Below are 19,749 nucleotides of genomic sequence, written 5' to 3' on the forward strand. Positions count from 1 at the left end.
TCTTCTGAGCGGCGGCCAGCACCAACCTGCCTGGGCTTGTGGACAGGGAGGCGACCGCTCGTAAGTAATACAGTGAAATGTACACTGTTCGGATCACGCCATTGGATTGGGAACCAACGGCAAGCAGGGTGCAACTTGAGGGGACCCCTGCTGGCTCACGTTTGGACTTGAAGGGCTTCCATAAGGAGAACAACTGCACCGAATGGAAAGTCAAGAGATAATTTTGCAAGCCTCGAGTTCGTCATGCTGTTTCACTGCGAAGTAACTCCTAGATCTTGTTTGGTTTTGTTGGTGTTTAGTTTTCTGGGTTTTCCCGGAGGGTGACAATGCCCTCCACCGCTGGAGAAGGGAAAAGATGTCGAGGAGGAAGGGGAAGAGTCCGAAGTGAACCACACGACTGCCTTCTCCTACACTCGTGCCTCCTCCTTAACCAAAGAGCAGACGTGCGAGGAGGACGCTGAGGACACTAGGCCAGCTCAGAATAGACAGTGAAAGGAATAGAGGGAAGCAGTAACTGACCACCACCACCACCACCACCACCGTCACCATCACCACCACCTCCACCACCGTCGCCACGACAACCACGAGCGTTGCCGTGGATCCAGTGCAGGGGCGCTTCACTGTGTATCTTTTGCAACATGCACAGGGAGTGACAGGGAGACACAAGCTGCCGGCAGACCAAAAGACAGGCCACCAGGCAGCCCCTTGACCTGGGCATGGCGGCGGGGGCGGCGTGGGGGTCCCTCCTGAGTGCCATCAAGGGCTCCGACTCAGCAGTGGGCCCGCCGGACCTACAGAAGGCAAAAGGAGAGGTAGAGCCACCTCTGACACCCTGAGTATGTCCTGGGTACACTGCAAAGGGCCAAAGAGCCTCGGGATGCACTCAGGGCACTCAGGAAAGGTTAGGTAGAACCCTGGGAACTCTAGGTTACTAAGGGGAGGTAAGGGACACGAGAGGGGTGAGGTAATCCCCGATGGCAATTAAGGGATGGCTGTGAGGGAATGCCCCTTACTCTCCTAGTCCACGGGGGCATTTTCCCTTGCACAGGGAAAGTACATGTATTGGCCATGTTGAGCTTCCCAGGCACGCTCCCAACCGTGCCTTTTGTCCAGAGGGAAGAACTGAAAATAAGGCATTGAGTGGAAGGCAGGAGCCGAAAGCGGAGAGCAAACAGAAATCAAAAGAAAGAACCATAATGGAGGTGAAGCATGAAGGCGATCCCCAGGGCACACTGTGTCCCAAGTTGGCACATGGAACCGGCCGAAGCCTCCTGGGGCTTCCTGAGGGAAGAGCCGTCAGCCAAGGCTAAGTCTCAGCCACTCAGGCAAGGGGCAGAAGCGTGTCCAGGGAGAGGCCTGTTTGGCGATGCTGTAGTGCCCAACTGGGAAGTGGAAATAGCAACAGAAAAGGGCAAGGAGGAAGAACAGGGAACAAGGAAGGTAGGGCAACCGTCGGGTCCACGGAGACGGGCAGAGTGGGTACCAGTGCGGGGGCCTGCGCAGGCGTGCTGCCCTGAATGTGACCGTGTGCGGGGTGGTGGGGGCGTGCGTGCGCGAGCCCGAGTGATTTCAGTAACATTAAGCCCTGGCGAACACAGGCAAGGGTGTGAAGCGATGCTGAGAGTAGGGGTTCCACCACGTGCTGCTCCCAATCCCTGCCCTCCTTCCTCCCTGCATTTCCCCCAAATCAGTGTCCGATGTGCCCTGATGTTTCATGCCTGGGAAAGATCCCCCTTAGGCCCTACCCGACAGGAAGGTGGTGACTTTTGTGGTCGCGGGATGTTTTCGTGTGTTTGTTTTTTCTCACCAATTTCAAAGGTGGGCCTACTTCCTGGGACAGCTTGGCCTACAAGAATGTCCCAAACAGACACTCCACTCCTCAATTCTAAGAGTCCTTCAGATACTTCAGCGTGTGCGAAATCCCTGGGACGTGGATGTGCTTTCCCTTGGAGCTCCCTCCTGCTCGCTCTGCACACCTAGGAAGACTTTAGAGGAGCAAAGAAAGGAAACGTTGAGGAAACTGTAAGGAGCCTCACGATCACCTTCCACATTGGTCTCGCGCCAGGCTCTGGGTGGCATATGGGCATGACATCCTTAAACACTCACGCCACGGTGACCGCCTGCTTTGCTTTGCATCTGCGGACACAAAATGTCACCAGCCTCTTCAGTAAACAAAGGTTGTGGCCCTGCCATCGGCACTCACACACTGCCTCTGCCCCCAAGGGTGGCCCCCGAGGGCAATTCAAGATGGAGAAAAGCAGGATAGTAGTCCTGGAAAGTTCAGATGCATACCTAGGAATGATTTCAATGGACCAAGACTCTTGTGTCTTCCCATGATTAGAAAAGCGCTCAAATCTCTGACTTGAGATGTTCTGGGTGAGGTGTTGCTCTTCTTGTTGTTGTTGTTGTTGTTCGTGGTGGTGCTGGTGCTGTGTTTATGTCATTGTTTTGTTTTTTGTCTTTGTGATTAGCAGCAATCTTTTGGTATTCCCCGACATGTTTCTATTTTTTCCTCTTTTATTCAACGAAAACTCCTACATAGCCTGGCTCCTTCCTCCCGTACTAATTCAAAACCTTGCCATAGCACTTTGTGAGTGGCTGTCGCCGTGTATGTAGTCCTCAGTAAGATCCCCGAATAAAAGGTTCCTCTGAGCTTTTACGCTGGACCTTTTTCTGCTCTCTACACATCCCAGTCGGCTCTGGATAAAGGCCCTGATCCCTCGTTTTGAGGCTCTGCCTGGAAATGCATCATAGGGTTAGGGTTAGGGTTAGGGTTAGGGTTAGGGTTAGGTTTAGGGTTAGGGTTAGGGTTAGGGTTAGGGTTAGGGTTAGGGTTAGGGTTAGGTTTAGGGTTAAGGTTGGGGTTGGGGTTGGTGTTGTGGTTAGGGGTTAGGTTTAGGTTTAGGGTTAGGGTTAGGGTTAGAGGTAAGGTTAGGATTTTAGTTAGGGTTAGGGTTAGAGTTAGGGTTAGTGTTAGGGTTAAGGATAGAGTTAGGTTTATGGTTATGGTTATGGTTAGGGTTAGGGTTAGGGAACGGGTACGGTTTATGGTACAGGTTAGGGTACGACAACGGTTTAGGGTTAGCGTACGTGTTAGGATACGGGTTAGTGTTACTGTACGGATTAGGATTATGGTTCGGGTTAGGGTAAGGATTAGGGTAAGCGTTAGTGTTAATGTTAGGGATAGGGTTAGGGAACGGGTACGGTTTAGGGTGCAGGTTAGTGTACGACAACGGTTTAGGGTTAGCGTACGTGTTAGAGTACGGGTTAGTATTAGTGTACGGGTTAGAATTAGGGTACGGGTTAGGGTAAGGCTTCAGGTAAGGTTTAGGGTTACGTTTAAGGTTAGGGTTAGGGAACGGGTACGGTTTAGGGTACAGGTTAGGGTATGACAACGGTTTAGGGTTAGCGTACGTGTTAGGGTACGGGTTAGGGTAGTTGTTAGGGTACGGGTACGGGTTAGGGTTATGGTTAGGGAACGCGTACGGGTGACGGTTAGGGTTAGAGTTAGGGTTAGGGAACGGGTACGGTTTAGGGTACAGGTTAGTGTACGACAACGGTTTAGGGTTAGCGTAAGTGTTAGGGTACGGGTTAGTGTTAGTGTACGGGTTAGGATGAGGGTACGGTTTAGGGTAAGGCTTCGGGTAAGGTTTAGGGTTAGGGTTAGGGTTAGGGTTAGGGTTTCGGGTACAGGTTACTGTACGACAACGGTTTAAGGTTAGCGTAAGTGTTAGGGTACGGGTTAGTGTTAGTGTACGGGTTAGGATTAGGGTACGGGTTAGGGTAAGCCTTCGGGTAAGGTGTTGAGTGGTTCTTCAGAAGTGGTTTCTGAGATGTGTGCATGTGCTTGTCCGTGTGTGAGTGTGTGTGTGTGTGTGTGTGTGTTTGTGTGCCTGTGTGTGTGCGCGCGCGCGCGTGTTTCCCGGGGATCCATAATTTCCCCTGCAAGATCTCACGGGTCTTCCAGTGAGAACACTAGGCCAGTGTCAGAGGTTAGGTTGAGAAGCAGAGAGATCTCCATGCCAAAGCAAGCCAAAAAGCTCCCTTCTTCCACATGACCCTCCAAACCCCAAGACCCACTTCCCCTCCCCCTCCGCCCTGTATTCCACCTTCTCCCAAAGGATAAAAATTCACAGGGGCACCTGGAAAGAATTGAGCATGACATGTGGAAGGGCTTCTGGCGCAGAACTGAAGCCTGAGAGCCTGGCTAGCGAGGCCTGCGGGAAGAAAGACCCCGGTGGTAGCGAACTTGTGGACAAATGTAGTCGAGGCCAAGTGGCCTTCCCCAAGTAGGCCCACCGGTGCGACCCATGCCATCCCCAAAAGTCCCACCCTTGCGCACAAAGGATGCTCGGGGTTTCCACGCAGGGATGCAGCGCGGTGGTCACCTCCGGACCCTTGTGACTCAAGTAAAGAAGGGTTCACAACCTTCGGAACCTTCCCGGGATGTGTCTGCCAATGACCCACAGGATCTTTGTCCCAGTGAAGCACTCAACTTGAGCAGAACAGAGGTTGCTCCCTAGGAAGTGATGCGGTGCAGACAAGCCACAGGACAGGAGTCAGAAGATACAAAGAAGAAACTGCAAGCTCACTGGTGGGATCTCTGCAGTGTCGTCGACAGCGGCGTTCACTGTGAACCAGGGCATCAAGGGAATCAAGAACTGCCTAGCTACACTTGCGGGTTTCGTGGAAAGTGGCCAAGTTGGTGAAAGAGCCCAGCTGAAGGTGACATGGGTGGTCGGTGAGCTGGACTATGGATGGGGATGAGGATAATGGGATATTGGTGCCTCTGTGGCTGCTGCTGCTGCTGCTGTTGATGATGATGATGATGATGATGATGATGATGGGGAGAAGGAGGAGGAGGAGGAGGAGGAGGTGGAGGTGGAGGAGGACGAGGACGAGGACCAGGACGAGGACGAGGACGAGGACGAGGACGAGGACGAGGACGAGGAAGGTGATCTAATAGTTTCACAGCCACCACTACACACCGTCCACTGTTTGGAAGTTAAAGGCAGGCGCGGAAGGCTCGGTGGGGGTAGGGAAAGGGGAGACTGCCATTTCTGGAGCCACAGTGCCATCCGGCGGAATGCGTTATGTGAAAAGCCCAGGCAGCCGAGCTGTGTCTTCTGCCCTGCGCAGGGAACCGCGAGGCTGTGCTGGGCAGAATGGGTTCTGCCCAAGGCGCAGGAGGTCTCCTGCACGGGGTTTCAGAGGCCTGTGAGGGCGCCGTGCGACCCTGTGGGGAAAATCATGAGCCCTCGGGGCCCCGGACACAGCAGGCAGTTCCCGGACTGTCCAGCCCAGGGAGCGGAGCTTCCCCCGTCAGCCATTTTGGGGGTGGGCCCAGAGCAACTCTGCAACTTTTCCTCCGGTGTCCCTGCTGGGGAGTGCCGGGGTGCCCTGCCTGCGGCCGCACTGGGGTCACGTGGCCCCCTTCCTCACCGGAAGCTGAGGGTCTTAGAGGTCCTGGAGCCGGGGCCATTTGCACCGGGCACTCCCAGGGGCGGCCATCTCGTGCTGCCCCTGGGGTTTCTGAGGGCCTTGCCCAGCTGCACAACCAGGGTCCAGTCCCCCGCCGAGAGCACACATGAAGGCACGGCCCGGAGCCCATTGCCCATGTGCACCCTCAGGACAACACACCCACCCCAGCCACACGCCGCGCCGTCCCCACTGGGCCAGTTGCTTCCAGCCCTGTGGCTGTCTCCATCCCTTGAGACCTGGTAACTGGCTTTGAGCGAAACCATCTCCGCTTGGTGGCAGTATAGCTCCATCAAGGCCAACTAAGCGCCTAACCCTGCCCCCACTACATCATCAGGCCTGGGTTCTCCTCCCCTTCTAATGTAAAACCAAAAGCAAAACCAAACCAACACAGACAGTGCCACGACGGAGGAGAGAAAAGGAAAGAAAGCAACCACCCACCGGCACCCACGCGGACCACCAAATGCACAGGACGAAAGGACCACTGGCCACGAGGCTGGACCCCCTGCAGTCCTTTCCACTTCCTTTCCTCCAACCCCCTTTTTCTTGACTCCTGCTCTTGGGAGAAGTAAAAGGCAAAGGATACACCAAGCGACCTGGCTGGGTGACATTGCCTGAGTGTCTAAATCACAGGATTTCTCCTGGACCAGGTGGCAGCCACCTTACTGGTGGCGAAAACCTCGCTGGCTTGCAAGTCACTTTGTTGCAGGACTCCGCTTCCCTTTCAAGGCCCGGAGCTTCGGCTTGAGGCCACCACCTCGGGCTGGCCCAACAGTGCAGCCAGAAGTGGCTGGCCCAACCCGGAGGCGCCCCCAACATGGGGTGCCAAGGACTGGCTCTGGGCGGGCTGGCCTTGCCCTCACACAGGAACCTTGCAAGGCTAACAAACATCGCCAGTCACAGAGCCCCACACAGGACCTTGCTTCTCTTGAGGATGGGCACAGACTCTGCTCCCACTTGGAGACCCCATTTATCTGGCTAAACAAGGGACGTTTCAGGTTTACACTGGCAGCTTGGGTCCACCTGCTGACCGACGACTATCACCTGGAACACAGAATGGCTGCGTGTCCCTTTCTGAGAGCCCCTCTGGGAATGCGTGTTTCAGCCATTCTCAGAGTACTTGCTGCGGTCAGGGGGTGGGGTGGGGGTGGGGTGGGGGGAGACAGGTGCGAGGGTATAGAGGAAAGCACAGGTGACAGCGTGTGTCAGTATGTTTGTGGTTGTGTGAGGGTGTGCTGTGTGTGGCGGGGTAGGAGGATAGGGTGTGTGTGTGTGTGTGTGCGCGTGTGTGTGTGTTTGTCTGTGTGTGTGTGTGTGTACTCGAGCCCGTGCTCTCACACCTGTCTAAGGTGCTTGCCTGCCCGTGGGCATGTGTTGCCGTGGGTATCCGGCTGTGGGTGCTTGATTGCCTGGTCTTCTGAGCGGCGGCCAGCACCAACCTGCCTGGGCTTGTGGACAGGGAGGCGACCGCTCGTAAGTAATACAGTGAAATGTACACTGTTCGGATCACGCCATTGGATTGGGAACCAACGGCAAGCAGGGTGCAACTTGAGGGGGCCCCTGCTGGCTCACGTTTGGACTTGAAGGGCTTCCATAAGGAGAACAACTGCACCGAATGGAAAGTCAAGAGATAATTTTGCAAGCCTCGAGTTCGTCATGCTGTTTCACTGCGAAGTAACTCCTAGATCTTGTTTGGTTTTGTTGGTGTTTAGTTTTCTGGGTTTTCCCGGAGGGTGACAATGCCCTCCACCGCTGGAGAAGGGAAAAGATGTCGAGGAGGAAGGGGAAGAGTCCGAAGTGAACCACACGACTGCCTTCTCCTACGCTCGTGCCTCCTCCTTAACCAAAGAGCAGACGTGCGAGGAGGACGCTGAGGACACTAGGCCAGCTCAGAATAGACAGTGAAAGGAATAGAGGGAAGCAGTAACTGACCACCACCACCACCACCACCACCGTCACCATCACCACCACCTCCACCACCGTCGCCACGACAACCACGAGCGTTGCCGTGGATCCAGTGCAGGGGCGCTTCACTGTGTATCTTTTGCAACATGCACAGGGAGTGACAGGGAGACACAAGCTGCCGGCAGACCAAAGGACAGGCCACCAGGCAGCCCCTTGACCTGGGCATGGCGGCGGGGGCGGCGTGGGGGTCCCTCCTGAGTGCCATCAAGGGCTCCGACTCAGCAGTGGGCCCGCCGGGCCTACAGAAGGCAAAAGGAGAGGTAGAGCCACCTCTGACACCCTGAGTATGTCCTGGGTACACTGCAAAGGGCCAAAGAGCCTCGGGATGCACTCAGGGCACTCAGGAAAGGTTAGGTAGAACCCTGGGAACTCTAGGTTACTAAGGGGAGGTAAGGGACACGAGAGGGGTGAGGTAATCCCCGATGGCAATTAAGGGATGGCTGTGAGGGAATGCCCCTTACTCTCCTAGTCCACGGGGGCATTTTCCCTTGCACAGGGAAAGTACATGTATTGGCCATGTTGAGCTTCCCAGGCACGCTCCCAACCGTGCCTTTTGTCCAGAGGGAAGAACTGAAAGTAAGGCATTGAGTGGAAGGCAGGAGCCGAAAGCGGAGAGCAAACAGAAATCAAAAGAAAGAACCATAATGGAGGTGAAGCATGAAGGCGATCCCCAGGGCACACTGTGTCCCAAGTTGGCAGATGGAACCGGCCGAAGCCTCCTGGGGCTTCCTGAGGGAAGAGCCGTCAGCCAAGGCTAAGTCCCAGCCACTCAGGCAAGGGGCAGAAGCGTGTCCAGGGAGAGGCCTGTTTGGCGATGCTGTAGTGCCCAACTGGGAAGTGGAAATAGCAACAGAAAAGGGCAAGGAGGAAGAACAGGGAACAAGGAAGGTAGGGCAACCGTCGGGTCCACGGAGACGGGCAGAGTGGGTACCAGTGCGGGGGCCTGCGCAGGCGTGCTGCCCTGAATGTGACCATGTGCGGGGTGGTGGGGGCGTGCGTGCGCGAGCCCGAGTGATTTCAGTAACATTAAGCCCTGGCGAACACAGGCAAGGGTGTGAAGCGATGCTGAGAGTAGGGGTTCCACCACGTGCTGCTCCCAATCCCTGCCCTCCTTCCTCCCTGCATTTCCCCCAAATCAGTGTCCGATGTGCCCTGATGTTTCATGCCTGGGAAAGATCCCCCTTAGGCCCTACCCGACAGGAAGGTGGTGACTTTTGTGGTCGCGGGATGTTTTCGTGTGTTTGTTTTTTCTCAGCAATTTCAAAGGTGGGCCTACTTCCTGGGACAGCTTGGCCTACAAGAATGTCCCAAACAGACACTCCACTCCTCAATTCTAAGAGTCCTTCAGATACTTCAGCGTGTGCGAAATCCCTGGGACGTGGATGTGCTTTCCCTTGGAGCTCCCTCCTGCTCGCTCTGCACACCTAGGAAGACTTTAGAGGAGCAAAGAAAGGAAACGTTGAGGAAACTGTAAGGAGCCTCACGATCACCTTCCACATTGGTCTCACGCCAGGCTCTGGGTGGCATATGGGCATGACATCCTTAAACACTCACGCCACGGTGACCGCCTGCTTTGCTTTGCATCTGCGGACACAAAATGTCACCAGCCTCTTCAGTAAACAAAGGTTGTGGCCCTGCCATCGGCACTCACACACTGCCTCTGCCCCCAAGGGTGGCCCCCGAGGGCAATTCAAGATGGAGAAAAGCAGGATAGTAGTCCTGGAAAGTTCAGATGCATACCTAGGAATGATTTCAATGGACCAAGACTCTTGTGTCTTCCCATGATTAGAAAAGCGCTCAAATCTCTGACTTGAGATGTTCTGGGTGAGGTGTTGCTCTTGTTGTTGTTGTTGTTGTTCGTGGTGGTGCTGGTGCTGTGTTTATTTCATTGTTTTGTTTTTTGTCTTTGTGATTAGTAGCAATCTTTTGGTATTCCCCGACATGTTTCTATTTTTTCCTCTTTTATTCAACGAAAACTCCTACATAGCCTGGCTCCTTCCTCCCGTACTAATTCAAAACCTTTCCATAGCGCTTTGTGAGTGGCTGTCGCCGTGTCTGTAGTCCTCAGTAAGATCCCCAAATAAAAGGTTCCTCTGAGCTTTTACGTTGTACCTTTTTCTTCTCTCTACACATCCCAGTCGGCTCTGGATGAAGGCCCTGATCCCTCGTTTTGAGGCTCTGCCTGGAAACGCATCATTCCCTTAAGGTGTTGATTGGTTCTTCAGAAGTGGTTTCTGAGATGTGTGCATGTGCTTGTCCGTGTGTGAGTGTGTGTGTGTGTGTGTGTGTGTGTGTGAGTGTGTGTGTGTGTGTTTGCGTGTTTACTGGGGATCCATAAATTCCCCTGCAAAATCTCAGGGTTCTTCCAGGGAGAACACTAGGCTAGTGTCAGATGTTACGTTGAGAAGCAGAGAGATCTCCATGCTAAAGAAAGCCAAAAAGCTCCCTTCTTCCACATGACCCTCCAAACCCCAAGACCCACTTCCCTTCCCCCTCCTCCGTGTATTCCACCTTCTCCCAAAGAATAAAAATTCACAGGGGCACCTGGGAAGAATTGAACATGACATGTGGACGGGCTTCTGGCGCAGAACTGAAGCCTGAGAGCCTGGCTAGCGAGGCCTGCGGGAAGAAAGACCCCGGTGGTAGCGAACTTGTGGACAAATGTAGTCGAGGCCAAGTGGCCTTCCCCAAGTAGGCCCACCGGTGCGACCCATGCCATCCCCAAAAGTCCCACCCCTGCGCACAAAGGATGCTCGGGGTTTCCACGCAGGGATGCAGCGCGGTGGTCACCTCCGGACCCTTGTGACTCAAGTAAAGAAGGGTTCACAACCTTCGGAACCTTCCCGGGATGTGCCTGCCACTGACCCACAGGATCTTTGTCCCAGTGAAGCACTCAACTTGAGCAGAACAGCGGTTGCTCCCTAGGAAGTGATGCGGTGCAGACAAGCCACAGGACAGGAGTCAGAAGATACAAAGAAGAAACTGCAAGCTCACTGGTGGGATCTCTGCAGTGTCGTCGACAGCGGCGTTCACTGTGAACCAGGGCATCAAGGGAATCAAGAACTGCCTAGCTACACTTGCGGGTTTGGTGGAAAGTGGCCAAGTTGGTGAAGAGCCCAGCTGAAGGTGACATGGGTGGTCGGTGAGCTGGACTATGGATGGGGATGAGGATAATGGGATATTGGTGCCTCTGTGGCTGCTGCTGCTGCTGCTGTTGATGATGATAATGATGATGATGATGATGATGGGGAGAAGGAGCAGGAGGAGGAGGAGGAGGTGAAGGAGCACTGAGACGAGGACGAGGATGAGGACGAAGAGGATGAAGGTGATTTAAGAGTTTCACAGCCACCACTACACACCGTCCAGTGTTTGGAGCGCTCCAATCTCTGACTTGTGAGGTCTGGGTGAAGTTTTTTTGTTCTTGTTGTTCGTGGTGGTGGTGTTGCTGGTGGTGGTGGTGTTCTGTTTATTTCATTGTTTTGTTTTTTGTAATTAGCAGCAATCTTTTGATATTCTGTGACATTTTTAAATTTTTTCTTCTTTTTTTCAATAATAACTCCTAAATAGCCTTCTCCTTCTTCCCATACTTCTTCAGAAGCTTTCCACAGCACTTTGTGAGTGGCTGTCGCCGTGTCTCTAGTCCTCAGTTAGGTTCCTGAATAAAAGGTTCCTCTCTTCTTTTACGTTGTGCGTTTTTCTTCTCTCCACACATCCCAGTCGGCTGTGGATAAGGCCCTGATCCTTCATTTTGACCCTCTGCCTGGAAACGTATCATTCCCTTAAGGTGTTGAGTGGTTCTTCAGAAGTGATATGTGAGATGTGTGCATGTGTGTGTGCGAGTGTGTGTGTGTGTGTGTTTACCGGGTATTCATAATTTCCCATGCAGGTTCTTACGGGTCTTCGTGGGAGAACTCTAGGCTAGTGTCAGGGGTTAGTTTGAGAAGCAGAGAGATCTCCATGCCAAACCAACCCAAAAAGTTCCCTTTTTCCACATGACCCTCCAAACCCCATGCCCCAGTTCCCCTCCCCCTCCTCCCTTAACTGCAACGTCTCTCCAAGGATAAAAATTCACGGGGGCACCTGGAAGAATTGAGCATGACATGTGGACGGGCTTCTGGTACAGAACTGAAGCCTGAGAACATGGCTAGCGAGGCCTACGGGAAGAAAGACCCCGGTGGTAGCCAACTTTTGGACAAATGTAGGCGAGGCTAAGTGGCCTTCCCAAAATAGACCCACCTGTGTGACCCGTGCCATCCCCAAAAGTCCCACCCCTGCGCACAAAGGATGCTCGGGGTTTCCACGCAGGGATGCAGTGTGGTGACCTCTTCTGGATCCTTGTGATTCAAGTAAAGAAGGGTTTACAACCTTCGGAACCTTGCCGGGATGTGCCTGCCACTGACGCATTGGATCTTTGTCCCAGTGAAGCACTCAACTTGAACAGAACAGAGGTTGCTCCCTAGAATGAGAGGCGGTGCAGACAAGCCACAGGCCAGGAGTCAGAAGATACAAAGAAGAAACTGCAATCTCACTGGTTGGATCTCTGCAGTGTCGTCTGCAGTGGCGCTCACAGTGAACCAGGGCATCAAGGGAATCAAGAACTGCCTAGCTACACTGCAGGTTTCGCAGTAAGTGGCCAATTTAGTGAGGAGCCCAGCTGAAGGTGCCATGGGTGGTCTGTGAGCACAGCTATGGATGGAGATGAGGATAATGGGATATTGGTGCCTGTGTGGCTGCTGCTGCTGCTGCTGTTGATGGTGATGATAATGGTGATGATGATGATGATGGGGAGGAGGAGGAGGAGGAGGTGGAGGAGGAGTAGGGGGAGGAGGGGGGGAGGAGGAGCAAGGTGATGTAATTGTTTCACAGCTACCACTACACACTGTCCACTGGAAGTTAAAGGCAGGCACGGAAGGCTCGGTGGGGGCAGCGAAAGGGAGACTGCCATTTCTGGAGCCACAGTGCCATCCGGCGGAATGCGTTATGTGGAAAGCCCAGGTAGCCGAACTGTGTCTTCTGCCCTGCGCAGGGAACCGCGAGGCTGTGCTGGGCAGAATGGGTTCTGCCCAAGGCGCAGGAGGTCTCCTCCACGGGGTTTCAGAGGCCTGTGAAGGCCCCGTGCGCGCCAGTGCGACCCTGTGGGGAAAATTATGAGGTCTCGGGGCCCCGGACACAGCAGGCAGTTCCCGGACTGTCCAGCCCAAGGAGCGGAGCTTCCCCCGTCAGCCATTTTGGGGGTGGGCCCAGAGCAACTCTGCAACTTTTCCTCCGGTGTCCCTGCTGGGGAGTGCCGGGGTGCCTTGCCTCCGGCCGCAGTGGAATCATGTGGCCCCTTTTTTCACTGGCACCTGCACAGAATGGAAAGTCTATAGATGTTTTTACTCATGGAACACAGAAGTGCTGATGTTCACTTTTGAGCGCTCCTGTTGGAATATGTGTTTGCTATTTGTGCTTGTTCGGCTTGTTTATTCTTGTGTGTGAATTTTTGGTAGACATTTTGTTTTTGTGAATGGTTGTGTGGGTTTTCAAAAAGTGATTTTTTGTTTTAGTTTTTTAGTGGTATGATATGTTTTTTTTTTTTTTTTTTTGAGTTCATGTGTTCCTCGTTCTTGTTTGAGAAATAGACTGTGTTTAATTGTGGTTGTTTTTGATTGTAGAGGTCTCATTATGAACAATTTTAAATGCTTTTTCAGTTCTTCAATTCAGGAATGGTCTTTAAATGTTCATAGTGTAAGTTATGTTTTTCTTTTTTTTGTTTCTCCCTTATTCTTATCTCCTCATTCTCCTTTAGATATAAGGAAAGAAAACTTTGATAAAATATTGTGTCGGCTTAAAATTTATTCGGGTTTTTCTTTAAGATATACGGGAAAATCTGAAGGAACATTTGGCCAACGCTGTAGCTCGTATGTTGTTCAAACAATTTAAAGAGTAGTACCATATGATGCAACAATCCCACTTGTAAGTATATATCGAAAACAAATTAAATTAGTGTGTGTAAGATACATCTCTATTCCCAGGTTCATTGTAATATTATTCACATTTGTCAAGTATGAAATAACCCATGTGTCAGTTGTATGATTGTTGGATGAAGAAAAGAAAAATGTATATACATTTTTAAAATGGAAACTTATTTAGCCTTCAAATAAGGAAAATCCTGTCGTCTCTGCTAATGTTGTTAATCTGGAACATGTTATGCTAATTGTAATAATCCATATACAGAATTATAAATACTGCATGATTTCACTTGTATGTGGAATCTACAAAGGCTGAACTTATAGATGCAGTGGGTAGAATGGTGGTCATCAGGCACCTTAGTTTTGGGGAAATGGGGATATGTCAGTCACAGGCTATAAGGTTTTCATCTGTAAGGTTAATGATTCTGGATATCTAATATATAGCACCATGACTATAGTTAATAATCATTGAAATTAATATACTAAAATATATATATATATTTAGTATATTCTTGAAATTTGGTAAGAGAATAGAACATAAACTTTAAATTAAGTCTGTGCGGTGATGAATGTGTTAATTGTCTTGATAATTATTTTACAAGGTATGGAATATTACTCTTTAGTCTTTAAATATATGCAACTGTGATTTGTCAAAATAAGGAAAACATTGAAAAAAAATTAATGCAACATGAAATGTTATATACAGTCTTCCTTCGATATTTATAGGACCCCCCCAGATGTATAGAAATATGGGGATGTTCACATCCTTTATATAAAATGGCGTAGTATTTGTCTGTAACTTAAGCATAAACTCAGGAATACCTTATAACATCTCTAAATTACTTATAATACCAAATACAATGCAAATGCTATGTAAAAATTTGTTGGTGAGGGGTAAATACAAGTTTTACTTTTTGGAACTTTGTGGAAATTTTTCTCCCCAATATTTTCAGTCCTCAGCTGGTTGAATCCTTGGATGTGGAACCCACCAATACTGAGGGCCAACTGTATCCTAAGTGGACAACAAATTCTAATGTGGGAAAGTATTAGCATATTACATCCAATATTTCTTCACCAATGTATTCTCATACTACCCATGTGTGAGAGAGCTATTCTTACTTAAAATTAGTATCATTAATATTTAAAATAATAGTCAGTCTTACAGGGGTCATATGAGGATCTCCTTTTTAAATCATTTTTACCACCCAAGCACTAACATGTGTCTAGAGACAGTCTAGATTGTTTTAAATTTTAACATCTTACATATGGGCTTCCCTGGTGGCACAGTGGTTAAGAATCTGCCTGCCAATGCAGGGGACACGGGTTCGAGCCCTGGTCTGGGAAGACCCCACATGCCATGGAGCAACTAAGCCCGTGCACCACAACTACTGATCCTGTTCTCTAGAGCCCGCGAGCCACAACTACTGAAGGCCGTGTGCCTAGATACCGTGCTCTGCAACAAGAGAAGCCACGACAATGAGAAGCCCGCGCACCGCAACGAAGAGTAGCTCCCGCTCACTGCAGCTAGAGAAAGCCCTTGCACAGCAACGAAGACCCAACACAGCCCAAAATAAAAACAAATAAATAAATTTATTTTAAAAATCTTACATATATTTTAATTTTTCCACTTGTCTGTCATTTTCTTTTCACAAACTCCACTAATGTATTGGTTTCTCTTTCACTATGAGATTATTTTTGACATATTTTAACTTTTTTTTTTTTTTTTTTTTTTGCGGTATGCGGGCCTCTCACTGTTGTGGCCTCTCCCGTTGCGGAGCACAGGCTCCACACGCGCAGGCTCAGCGGCCATGGCTCATGGGCCCAGCCGCTCTGCGGCACGTGGGATATTCCTGGGCCGGGGCACGAACCCGTGTACCCTGCATCGCCAGGCGGACTCTCAACCACTGCGCCACCAGGGAAGCCCACATATTTTAACTTTTGACATGACTTTAACTCTTTCCTATTAGCTGGCCTTTTCTTATGGCATTTTGCAGAATAAATATTCTCATATTTTATCTTGTTAAATATGTTATTTTTTGTCTTTTTGGACTTCTGATTTATGTATCAGACTTGTGAGTATTCTTTTCCAAATGAAGAGTTATTTATTATTTTATTTCCTCTTTTATTCAACTGTGGTGAAATTCAAGTATCATGAAATTAACTATTTTATTTTATTTAAGAATTTATTTATTATTTATTTATTTTTGTCTGTGTTAGGTCTTCATTGCTGCGTGTGGGCTTTCTCTAGTTGCAGCGAGCTGGGAGTACTCTTCGTTGCGGTGCACTGGCTTCTCATTGCGGTGCCTTCTCTTGTTGCAGAACACGGGATCTAGGAGCATGGGCTTCAGTAGTTATGGCTCGCGGGCTCTAGAGTGCAGGCTCAGTAGCTGTGGAGCACGGGCTTAGTTGCCCCATGGCATGTGGGATCTTCCTGGACAAGGGCTCGAACCCGTGTCCCCTGCATTGGCAGCCATATTCTTTTTTTGTTTGTTTGTTTAACATCTTTATTGGAGTATAATTGCTTTACAATGATGTGTTAGTTTCTGCTTTATAACAAAGTGAATCAGCTATACATATACATATATCCCCATATCTCCTCCCTCTTGCGTCTCCCTCCCACCTTCCCTATCCCACCCCTCTAGGTGGTCACAAAGCACAGAGCTGATCTCCCTGTGCTATGCGGCTGCTTCCCACTAGCTATCTATTTTACATTTGGTAGTGTATATATGTCCATGCCACTCTCTCACTTCGTCCCAGCTTACCCTTCCCCTTCCCTTGTCCTCAAGTCCATTCTCTACTTCTGCATCTTTATTCCTGTCCTGCCCTTAGATTCATCAGAACCTTTTTTTTTTTTTTTAGATTCCATATATGTGTGTTAGCATGTGGTATTTGTTTTTCTCTTTCTGACTTACTTCACTCTGTATGACAGACTCTGGGTCCATCCACTTCACTACAAATAGCTCAATTTCATTTGTTTTTGTGGTGAGTAATATTCCATTGTAAATATGTGCCACATCTTCTATATCTATTCATCTGTCGATGTACACTTAGGTTGCTTCCATGTCCTGGCTATTGTAAATAGAGCTGCAATGAACATTGTGGTACATGACTCTTTTTAAATTATGGTTTTCTCAGGGTATGTGCTCAGTAGTGGGATTTTTGGGTCGTATGGTAGTTCTATTTTTAGTTTTTTAAGGAACCTCCATAGTTCTCCATAGTGGCTGTATCTATTTACATTCCCACCAACAGTGCAAGATGGTTCCCTTTTTTCCACACCCTCTCCAACATTTATTGTTTGTAGATTTTTTTGATGATGTCCATTCTGACTGGTGTGAGATGATACCTCCAAATTAACTATTTTAAAGTGAACAGTGGCATCTATCACTTTCACAGTGCTGTGCAACCTCCACCTCTATCGAATTTCAAGACAGTTGCATCAAGCAAAAGGAAATTCTCTACCCATTAAGCAGTTTTCCACTTCCCTACCAACTGCCTGCCTCTGGCTGCTTTTCATCTCTACAGATTTACCCATTCTGGACATCTCATATCAATGGAATTATACAGTATGTGACCTTTTCTGTCTACCTTCTTTCACTTAGAATATTTTTGTGGTTCGTCCATGTTTAGCATGTATCAGAACTTCATTGCTTTCTATGGCTGAATATTATAATAGTTGATTATATATATATGTGTGTGTGTATATATATATATATATATATATATAGCACAATTTCTTTATCAATTCTTTCCTTGATTTGGGTTGTTTCCACATTTTAGCTATTGTTAAAAGTGCTGCTATGAACATTAGTGTGTAAGAATTTGTTTCAGTGCCTGTTTCAATTCTTTTGGGTGTATATATAGGAATGGAATTTCTGGGTTGTATGGTAATTCTATGTTAACTTTTTGAGAAACAGCTCAACTCTTTCTATAACAGCTGCACCGTTTCACTTTTCTATCAGCAATTGTACCAGTATTCCAATTTCTCTACATCCTCACCAACACTTATTACCTTCATTTGCCCCCAATTATAGCCATCCTCGTGGGTTTGTAGAGTTCTGGTTTAGATTTGCATTTCCTTTATGACCAATGATGTTCAGCATGTTTTCAAGTCCTTATTGACCATTTGTATATCTTCTTTAGAGAAATGTCTATTCAAGCTTCTCCATCCTTCATGGAAGCAACCTAAGTGTCCATCGACAGATCAATGGATAAAGAAGATGTGGCAAATATATACAATGGAATATTACTCAGCCATAAAAAGAAACAAAATTGAGTTATTTGTAGTGAGGTAGATGGACCAAGAGTCTGTCATACTGAGTAAAATAAGTCAGAAAGAGAAAAACAAATACCATATGCTAACACATATATATGGAATCTAAAAAAAAAAAAGGTTCTGAAGAACGTAGGGGCAGGACAGGAATAAAAACATAGATGTAGAGAATGGACTTCAGGACACGGGGAGGGGGAGGGGTGAGCTGGGATGAGGTGAGAGAGAGACATGGACATATATACACTACCAAATGTAGAATGGTGGCTGGTGGGAAGCAGCCGCATAGCACAGGGAGATCAGCTCTGTGCTTTGTGACCACCTAGAGGGGTGGGATAGGGAGGTTGCGAGGGAGACGCAAGAGGGAGGGGATATGGAGATATATGTATACGTGTGGCTGATTTACTTTGTTATATAGCAGAAGCTAACACACCATTGTAGAGCAATTGTACTCCAATAAAGATGTTGAAAAAAAAAAGTTTCTCCATCCTTCTTAAATTTGGGCTGTTCATCTCTTTGTTGTTGAGTTGTACGAGTTTTTTTTCATATTCTGGATATGGGCCCTTACCAGATATATGATTTGCAAATATTTTCTCCCATTCTGTAGGTTGTTTTCCCTTTCTTTATGTCCTTTCCTACCCCAAAGTTCTCAATTTTGATGAAATCCACCTATTTGTTATTTTTCTTTCATTGCTCTTGCTTTTGGTGTCATAATCAAACATTTACTATCAAATCCAAAGTAAAGACTTACATTTGCTTCTAAGAGTTTTATGTTTTAGCTCTTGTAATTAGGTCATTGATTCATTTTGAGTTGAATTTCTTATATTATATTGCGCATGTGGATATCCAGTTTTCCCAACATCATTTGTTGAAGAGACTGTCCTTACTCCATTGAGTGGTCTTGGCACCTCTGTTGAAGTTCATTTGACCATATAGGTTTATTTCTGGGCTCACTAGTCTATGCTAGTAGTCTATTTGTCTGTCTTTATGCCAATACCACACTGTTTTGATTACTGTAGTTTTGTAATATGTTTTGAAATCAGGAAGTGTGAGTCCTACAATTTTATTCTTTTCCAAAATTCTTCTAGCTATTTGGGGTTCCTTAAGTATCCATATAAATTTTAGGATGAGTTTTTTCTATTTCTGCAAAAAAAAAGCCCAAGAATTTGGATAGGGACTGCATTGAATCTGTATATCATTTTCAGTAGTATGGACATCTTAACAATATTAAGTTTTCCAATCCATGAACATGGAATGTCTTTCCGTTCATTTGTTTTCTTTAATTTCTTTCATCCATATTTTGTAGCTTTCAGTATACAGGTCTTTCACCTACTTGGTTAAATGTATTACTAGGTATTTATTTCTTTTGGATAGTCTTGTAAATAGGACTGTTTTCTTCTTTTTTTTTAATTAAAAATTGTTTATTTATTTTAACATCTTTATTGGAGAATAATTGCTTTACAGTGGTGTGTTAGATATGGGGATATGTGTATATGTATAGCTGATTCACTTTGTTATAAAGCAGAAACTAGCAGTGAAGTAAGTCAGAAAGAGAAAAACAAATACTGTATGCTAACACATGTATATGGAATCTAAAGAAAAAAAAAGTTCTGAAGAACCTAGGGGCAGGACAGGAATAAAGACACCGATGTAGAGAAGAGACCCTTCTTAATTTTCTTTTTGGATTATTCACTGCTGGTGTATAGAAACATAGCTGAATTTTGTGTGTTGATTTTGTATCTTGCAACTTTACTGAATTCTTTTATTAGCTTTTATAGGGTTTTTTTGGTATGTGGATCCTTTGGGATTTTTAATATATAGGGGATCATGTGATCTGCAAATGGAAATAGTCTTACTTCTTTCTTTCCAATTTGGATGCCTTTTATTTATTTATTTTTTCTTCATAACTGCTCTTGTTAAAATTTCCAGTGCAACGTTGAACCACAGTGGTGAAAGCAGGCCTCCTTGCCTTCTTGATCTCAAGAGGAATGCTTTAACTCAGTTATCATTAAGTATTGTGTTAGCTGTTTATTGTTCATAGATGTCTTTTATTACATTGAGGAAGTTCTCGCTATTCTTAGCTTTCTG

General features: G+C 47.9%; 1 long non-coding RNA gene across 3 annotated transcripts; it reads left to right on the plus strand.

Moving 5' to 3' along the window:
* Nucleotides 1-12,317: 12,317 nt before the first annotated feature.
* LOC137216947 (uncharacterized) lies at nucleotides 12,318-16,948 on the plus strand. Of its 3 annotated transcripts, none has more exons than XR_010939904.1 (3): nucleotides 12,318-12,438; nucleotides 13,232-13,398; nucleotides 16,788-16,948. It is a non-coding gene; the product is annotated as an uncharacterized lncRNA (long non-coding RNA). The 3 variants fall into 3 exon arrangements; XR_010939903.1 differs by having other exon boundaries at nucleotides 12,320-12,438; nucleotides 13,299-13,398; XR_010939905.1 differs by lacking the exon at nucleotides 16,788-16,948 and adding an exon at nucleotides 14,800-15,164 and having other exon boundaries at nucleotides 12,320-12,438; nucleotides 13,299-13,398.
* The last annotated feature ends 2,801 nt before the right edge of the window (nucleotides 16,949-19,749 follow it).

Source organism: Pseudorca crassidens, chromosome X (genome assembly GCF_039906515.1).
Source record: "Pseudorca crassidens isolate mPseCra1 chromosome X, mPseCra1.hap1, whole genome shotgun sequence".
NCBI lineage: Eukaryota > Metazoa > Chordata > Mammalia > Artiodactyla > Delphinidae > Pseudorca > Pseudorca crassidens.